The sequence below is a fragment of the Crocodylus siamensis genome, chromosome 9, assembly GCF_052110815.1.
Source record: "Crocodylus siamensis isolate JL-2025a chromosome 9, ASM5211081v1, whole genome shotgun sequence".
In the NCBI taxonomy this organism is placed as follows: Eukaryota; Metazoa; Chordata; order Crocodylia; family Crocodylidae; genus Crocodylus; species Crocodylus siamensis.
This window is the reverse complement of record NC_143403.1, coordinates 9,827,002-9,835,131: the sequence shown is the minus strand read 5'-3', so window position 1 is coordinate 9,835,131 and position 8,130 is coordinate 9,827,002.

Here is an 8,130-nt window from a genome sequence, read left to right as displayed (position 1 = left end):
TGTTGACTTGGGCATAACAGCCTGTGCAGTACAGGCATGCAAGGCTCTCTACCCCTGCTGGTGTGAATGCTTGAGGACCTTGCCCAATTTTTACTCTGGGGAGTTCAGGGACACTGGCTTTACTGATCACAAAGAACAAGTCACCAAAAGGAGAGAGATGGGGAATAGGCAGTTTACCCCACTGTATCACAGCTCAAGAAGCCTTTCTTGTATCCAAAGCAACTTCCAGAGGGAGACAGCTGCTTGACATGGCACTTGCACAATATAGCCCCATTATTTTCAACCCTCCATAATCTCTCCCTCCAACAAAGAGGCCCTTTCCAAAGTCCACAGTTAATCAGCAAAGTAGTTGAGCTCATGCTGCACTTAAATTGCTTTGCTGGATATGGAGCTCTGAAATATTTTTTATCCAGACTCAGAAGAATAGATTGTGCTGTATCAGGGGTCATTTTTCAGCTTCTCAGGGATACATAGTATGGGAAATTTTGCATTAGTATGCAATTTTGCATAAACCATGTCTGTCAGGGCAGCAGAAGGACACTGGCTTAAGAAATGGCAGGTAGACATTTGGCAACAAAAATCAGGGCCAACACTAGCAAAAGCAGAGTTGAAAGATCCTCCAGCTTTAATATGTTGGAGTCACTGAACTGCTAGTAATTAATTACATTCTTTGAACTTAAAATAGCTTTCTTTCCTCTACTAGAGCCAAGATTACAAAAAATATATTTTTCACTGATACGCAGGCTTTATTTCTACTCCCCTACCACCAGGAAGGAATAAAAAACTATCCTACACTTTCCCTACATCAATGAGCTGCCTCAAAAACTATCTTTCACTTTTCCTACACTTTATCTACATCAATGAGCTGCCTCAAAAACTATCCTAGACTTTTCCTACATCAATAAGCTGCCTCCAAAACTATCCTTCACTTTTCCTACATCAGTGAGCTGCCTCAAAAACTGTCCTACACTTTGTTGACCGTAGACGGGTTGAAATGACCATCCACCTGGCAGCAGTGCCAGTTCTGCAGGTGGGACAAGGGGCGGTGCTGGGGCACAGGGGAGGCAGAGGCTGTAGCGGTGCTGATGGCGGGCACGGGCCAGTGGGGTAGGGCGCTGTCCATTCAGCGCAGTGCTGAAACAGACAGTGCAGGACATGCAGCTGCCCACAGCAGGTGGCCCTGGACCCGTGCAGTGGACAACTCCCACAGGTGCTCAGCATAAACTTGCATGGCCTGGAGGGCTGCTGGCCCAGGGCCACCTTCTTCACCCACTTCAGTGTCTTCCAGCAGCATCTGCTCAGCCTGCTGGAGTGGCACCACCCCATGTACTGTTGGGTATCGAGGCATGCACCTGTGGCCTGGCAGGGGTGGGGGGTTGTGTGTTGGGGGTCAGTGTGTGGGGGAGTCAGTGTGTGCAGTGGGAGGTTTGTGGGGGGTTGTGTGTGTAAGGGAGGTGGGGGGTTGTAGTTGTGGTAGTGTTGCTGTGTGTGGAGAGAGGTGTGCATGTGGAGTGGTGCATGGCAGAAGGTGTGGGGGGGTCAGTGTGTGGGGTGGGAGGTTTGTGAGAGGTTTGTGTGTATAGGGGGAGTACTGGGGCAAGGTGTTGTGGGCGTGTTGATGTATGGCAGGCTGTGTGTGTGAGGGAGTGTGGCAGAAGGTGTGTGGGGGCAGTGTGTGTGGGATGGGAGGTTTGTGGGGGTTATGTATATAGGGGAGGTGTGGGGGTCTGTAAGTGTGGAGGTGTTGGTGTGGGGGAGGTGTTTGTGGGAGAGGTATGTGGCGGAAGGTGTGGGGGTCAGTGGGGTGGGAGGTTTGTGGGGGGTTGGTGTGTATAGGGGAGGTGGGGTGAGGTGTGTGTGTGGAGGTGTCAGTGTGCGTGGGGGAGTGTGTGGGGGAAGTGCATGGCAGAAGGTGTGGAGGGAGGTGTGCGTGGGGTGGGAAGTTCAGAGGGGTTTGGTGTATGTATGGGGGAGGTGTGGGGGACTGTATGTGTAGGAGCACTGGTGTGTGGGGGCAGTGTTGGGGGGGTCACTATGTGGGGGGTAAGGGTGTAGGGACCGGTGTGTGTTGGGGGGGAAGGTGTGAGGGGCATCAGGTGAGCTGGGGGACACATGTGTGGCGGGAGGTGTGGAGGGTCGGTGTCTGTGAGGTGGGGAAGTTCTTTCTCAAATCTCCCAGCTTCTTTTTCTATAGCGACTCTTGATTGCAGTCTTGTTGTTCATATGTTTTACTCTATTGTCATCCATTATACATTGGTATTTTTACTCCAAACACCATGGAGCAGTTTTGTTTTATCCTGCTAACCATGCTTATTTTGGGCTCCTTGGGGGAGGGGAAGGGGGGAGGCTGAAGACCCCAGGGCTGCAACATTCCTTGCTAGAGAAAGGTAATGGAAGAAGTGAAAGAAAACAGCTTTGGCAGGCCTCAGTTGCAGTACTGTTCCCTTCCCCCCTAAATCTGCAGTTGCTGATTTTAAAACTCCATAGTGCCACCAAGATCAAGGCCGTTTTGTGTGAGGTGCTGAATATTGCCCCTGTGCAATTGCATTTTAAATAGACACAGAACAGAATATCCTTCCTGTTTCACAGATAGGGAATGGAGGCACAGAGATTAAGGGTTTATGAACTTTCACAGAGGGAATCTGTCAGCAAGCAGTGGATAGAAACCTAGACCTCCTGAGTCCCGGTCCCCATGTCTGAGTCACTAGATGGTGCCTCCTTCCTGAGCAGTAGACCTACAGCGTGACCACAGCTGTAAATACTTCTCACACTCAAAAGTACTTATTTGTACCTTCCCTTTTAGGATGAGAAAAGTCAGCATGATTTTTTTAATATAAGCAATGCTGTTTTCTCACTAGCATCATATTAATGCCACGTTTAAGCTTGATGCGCAATACATTTTCTTGAGACTGGTCTAATGACTCCAACAACATTATATGAAGGGTTAAATTGACTCAGATATCATTTGATATTTACTTCAGCATGCATGAAGTAATTAAGTGACTGTACATTACCTGGTTAGCTTAACAAATTGAATGGATCTATAAACCTAACGAGTTGTTAAACTAATTATTATCTTAAATATTTAGTACAGCAATCAGTCTCATCCAGGTAAAGTAAACAGAATGCAAAATATTAAGATTAAAGGCACTAAACAAACTGTGGCCAGCCTCTAATTAAGCAGGGATCACCATTCTGAAAGGCAACCTCGAAAGGTTCATTTTGTGTATGAGTGGAGTTTACAAAGCTTGTCCAGATATAACCAAGGGACTGATTTCATTTAAACCTACCAGGCCTAGTTAAGGATTAAGGTATTTAGTGCTAGAAGGCTGGATTCGAATCTAAAAGTGAAAACAAGTTTTGTTTTGATCAGAAACAAATAAAACAGAATGCACCACATACATTATCAGTATTCAGGCACTTGGGGATCTGTGGTAAAACTGAGGCCAGGCATAGACTGGCTGGAGTGCCGCTAGTTAAAATTGGGATCTATCTGCAGAGTCCTCCCCTAAATAATATTTGCCTACACCTCTAACAGTGTCCCACTAAAGCCACAATCCAGCAAGATGTAAATAAGGATGATGAATGTAGAGGTGGTTTCTTCATCAGGAACTAATACCTAAACTTAAGCAGGCAAGGTTCTTTGAGTAGACAAGATATCTTTTATTAGACCAAGTGAGTAGTCCTGAAGGCTTGTTCAAAAGCCACTGAAATGAGCGATCTTTCCAACCCTGCAATCTGGCCCAATAATTCACTAGTCTGAAGTAATAATATAATACTAGGCCATTTTTTCCAGCTATATTGACAGAGATGTACAATAATCAGCTATTTTCAAAATATCTTGGAATTTCTCATGACCTCAAACAGTAGTGTTTAATTTTTAACAAGATGACCTTTCCTCACACTGTGCGTTTTGAACCTGAACTGGAGGGACCGGGAGCCCATATCAAGATACTAAGGTGCCTCACAAGCCTGAAGCATGAAGAGTTTACCAAGACTCTTGCCTGTCATGAGTGACCAAGGGAGAAGGGTATAAATATAGCTGGCAGAGGAGATAGCTAAGGAACTGGACAGGTCTCTGCTCTTTAAGACTTGTTGTTTTAAAAGGTTGTCTTTGTTCCAAATGTTTTAGCTATGAAGCAGTTAAAAAAGCAAAAGCCCGCAAGGACTTCATAAGGAGGAGTTTAGCTTCTGATTGGCCAAAAATAATTGTGGTAGCAGATGGATCGTATGGTGAATCAAGCTCAGTTCTTGAAATCAGTTCAGATTACATTGTGGAATCCTGTAACGCTTACAGAGCAAATGTAGCCATTGAGAGACCTGACCAAAGACAGGCCATGAAGGAAATGTTTCTTATCAGTTACCGGCTATGACTTTATAGACTGACATTGGGGATTTAAAGGCTTCTATGACTGGGTAACACTTCCCTAATGTCCTCAAGTTTATTTGTAAACTACCTCTCTCCCAAATATTGTTGCCAAGATGTTGCATTAAAACTAAATTTCCCCACACCTCACTCCTACAACTTCAGGGACTATGGCAGATTTTACGGGATCTTTATCCACCAGCCCAAAAGTTTCACTCTCTCATTATAGGGAAGCAATATAAAAACTAATATTTACCTTACTAATATTAAAGTATTAGAGATGTGTCCTGATCACCAGGTTCAATAAATACAGGCATACAAGAATGAGAAGGACGACAAACTTTAATTGTGGAGCAGTGGGCAACCTCTATAGACCCCGTAACAGACTCACTGCTATTTAACAAGGGACCATATAATTTTTTTTAGCTACATCTTCCCTCCTAACAATAAATACAAAAGTCATTTAACCATCTACAGAGGAGAAGTGACTAGCACACGATTCACTTTCCAACCCTCCTTTTTCGGCAGCTCTTCAAAGAAGCCTCGATGGTCGTGTCTACACAAGACGCTGACTTGTGCAGTCTTTACTGCACAGTCATTTAGTACTTGTTTATACATACATTTGGGTTACTGCACAGTCATTTAGTACTTGTTTGTATAAGTACTAAATGATTGCACAGTAACCTGAATTACTGCACAGTAGTGCCGACAAATGCTGTTTTTGTGATGCTGCTGCACAGTAGCCTAATACTACTATAACCTAACACTACTATATTAGGCTACTGCATGGTAGCATCACAAAAAAGTGGGTTTTGCCACCACTGCTGCACAGTAGTATTGGGCTACTGTGCAGTCAGCATCTTGTGTAGATGCAGCCAGTGAGTCCTTAAAGTTTCACTTTCTTCTCAGATCGATGACGTATCATATCTACTTCCCAATTTGTTTTTGGTGGGAAGCTTTTTGATAGACTTGATAGACTTGTGTCCTTATCCTGGACTCCACTTGACTTGTACTTCTGGCAGCTGTGCTTCCGCATATAGGACAAAGTTCATTAATTACAGACTTCTGGTGCTAATTCCCTCTGCTTCTTGTGTTCTGAAACAATTGGTTTCTTTCTAAGAAAACTGTCCAGATTTGGGCTATGATGAATAAGAGGATCATCTGGATGCACAAATCTTGTGCCTTCTTGTACTACAAACATACACTTAACTAGACTCAGTTTCTTACAAGCTACTGGACCCCAAATTGGTGTCATCTCCTTAGGTACCACAATGAAAAGGAGTTTGTAGACTCTATTTTTAATTTGGGTGCTAGCCTTTATAACTTTTATCGCTACAGTGTGAATATGGGTCTCAAAGACATAAAATGTGTTGTTATTGGAACCCTATATGGAACCCTGCGCTATAGTTAAATAGGTTATGCATTATATCAGTGTCATGCTTGGAAGGATTGACAAAAGACTTATATAAAATTCATAGTTGATATAAACATGTTAGACAAGTAGCGTGTGCTGTAGATATTTTTTAATCACATCAGCTGATAGTGTTATGGTTATAAGCAACTTCACAACCAGCCGGCCCATGAAAACAATCAAAGCATGTATAAAGCATATATTAATCATGTCTTGATCTTAATAAGCTATTTATAACTGTGATTTTCAAGTAATGGGAGCCATGTTTTTGATATTATTTTTCTGCCAGTATTGTTATTAATCTATTCTCAGTATTATGAAAGATAGTTTTCAGGTATAGCCTCATTCACCTTTCTTGGCAACTACAATAAGTAGGGCTGAATAAACGAGGTGATATAAAGGAACATTTGATTAGAAGGAAATGATTACTGTGTGAATTGGGTAGTTATATTACAATACTAATGGAAGAAGATAAGAGTAGAATGTGCTGAAGACTATTTCAGTTGCCTTTTCCATGTGCTGCATATTAGTATTGCTATGTTAATCCATTCTTTTTCTGAAAGGAAACAAAAAAAGCCATAAGTGAATCAGCTGGTAAATGTCAAGCTTTAGCAAGATGAACATATTGTTCATTATCCAGGATACAAAGACCTAGAAAGGAGGTCACTGATAGATCAGGAAAAAGAATGGATTTTTCATAATGGTAGCCAAAACAGAATAAATCAGGGGCAAAAATATTTGGCTTGAGTCAAATCCAGTCAAACGTTCTTCAGGAGCTTTAGCAAAACAAAGCAATTGAAAAATTCTGTTTTGGCTTAACTTTGAACATTGCATTTGATCCAACTGAGATTCATTTGGAGGCTTTAACACATTAAAAAAAAATTCTCTGAAACTTAGATTATTTTTTTAAGTGAAAGATGCCCTTCTAAAATAAAAAGTTTAAATCAAACACGTCAAAAAGATATATTTCAACAGTTCCAAAATGAATCACTTGGTTTTGAAAATGTTAACATGAACTATTACATTTTTCAAATATCTCTTCCCACTTCTCCCTAAAACTACTCCCCAAATTCAACCTGAATTTGTGAAATCATTTTAGTCCCTCTAAAGCTCCGAATTTTAGTGAACTGCTGTAAAAGGAACTTGAAAATGCATACTCCATTATAGTCATTAGCTGCAAGAATTTAATCTTTGCCAAGCATATGCTTCTCCCCTTCTCTGGTGAAATAACAGACTGTGCTTCCTACTAGAATATCTCAGGGCTGCTGGCTTTGATGTTCAGAAGGATTGCATAATTTGGTCTCTTAATAACTGTGTTTTCATTTGTTAGCCCCTACAGAGTTCTAGGTCGTGTTCACCCATGTAAGAAGAATCCATGCCCCAAAGAACATACAGCTTAAGTTTTGCATCTTCTTTAGGTAGCACTGATAATTTTAGCATGAATAGGGAACGAGTGAGAAGAGCTATAAGGAGGGAAATAGCGTGCATTAAGAAAAAACAAATGCTGAGTTATGTTTACTTTCTCAACATCGCGTTCATCTGTTTCTAACACATGGAACTGTTTATCATTGCCAAATAGCCCATGGAAGAATAATATAAATTAAGCAGGGGAATGGGACAGGCTGAGGATTTTGAGGATTTTAAGTCTTTTAAGTCTACCTCAAAATATTTGTTACTATTTCCGACAGATTAATGTATCTGGCTATAGAAACTACCTGCCATGAACTTCAAAGGGCCTTTTGTTTGAGTAGTATCTTTGGGGATTTTTCCATAGGAAAACTGCACAGCCTACATCTGGCTTGCTTGCCAAGTATGACAGGGAGTCTAGCGATGTCTGCTGCAAGTCAGCATTGTTCCCAACGATCCAGGACAGATTTCCCCTGTAGACTGTGGATGACTTCACTTTTTGTTAAGTATACTCCTTAGCAGATGCTGCACAGTAATATATTCTGAAACAAGAGTCAGCATTGGGAACTACACCTGGACTTTAAAACAACATTGATTTATATGACATTAATTCAGTGTGATGTTTGCTACTGTTTGGCAAAAAACTGCATACAAATAAAATGCCGTTCTGTTACTGGCACACCTTTTATTTTTACAAGATAATTAAAATACACATGTGCTCTAACAGAACTGATTACAAGTCAAATTGGAGCTGTAGGAAACAGTTGGAAATGAGCTATTTCACTTAACCTAATTTGAACTCAGGACTTCTGTTAGTAAGTCCAGAACTAGCTAAAACAAGCCACAGGGAAGATTATGATGTATGGTAGGAGCAGGGCATACCTTTACTTTCTTGAATGGGCCTGTCTCTGCTGGGCTGCTCCCTCCCCTACACACAAAGCCTGAG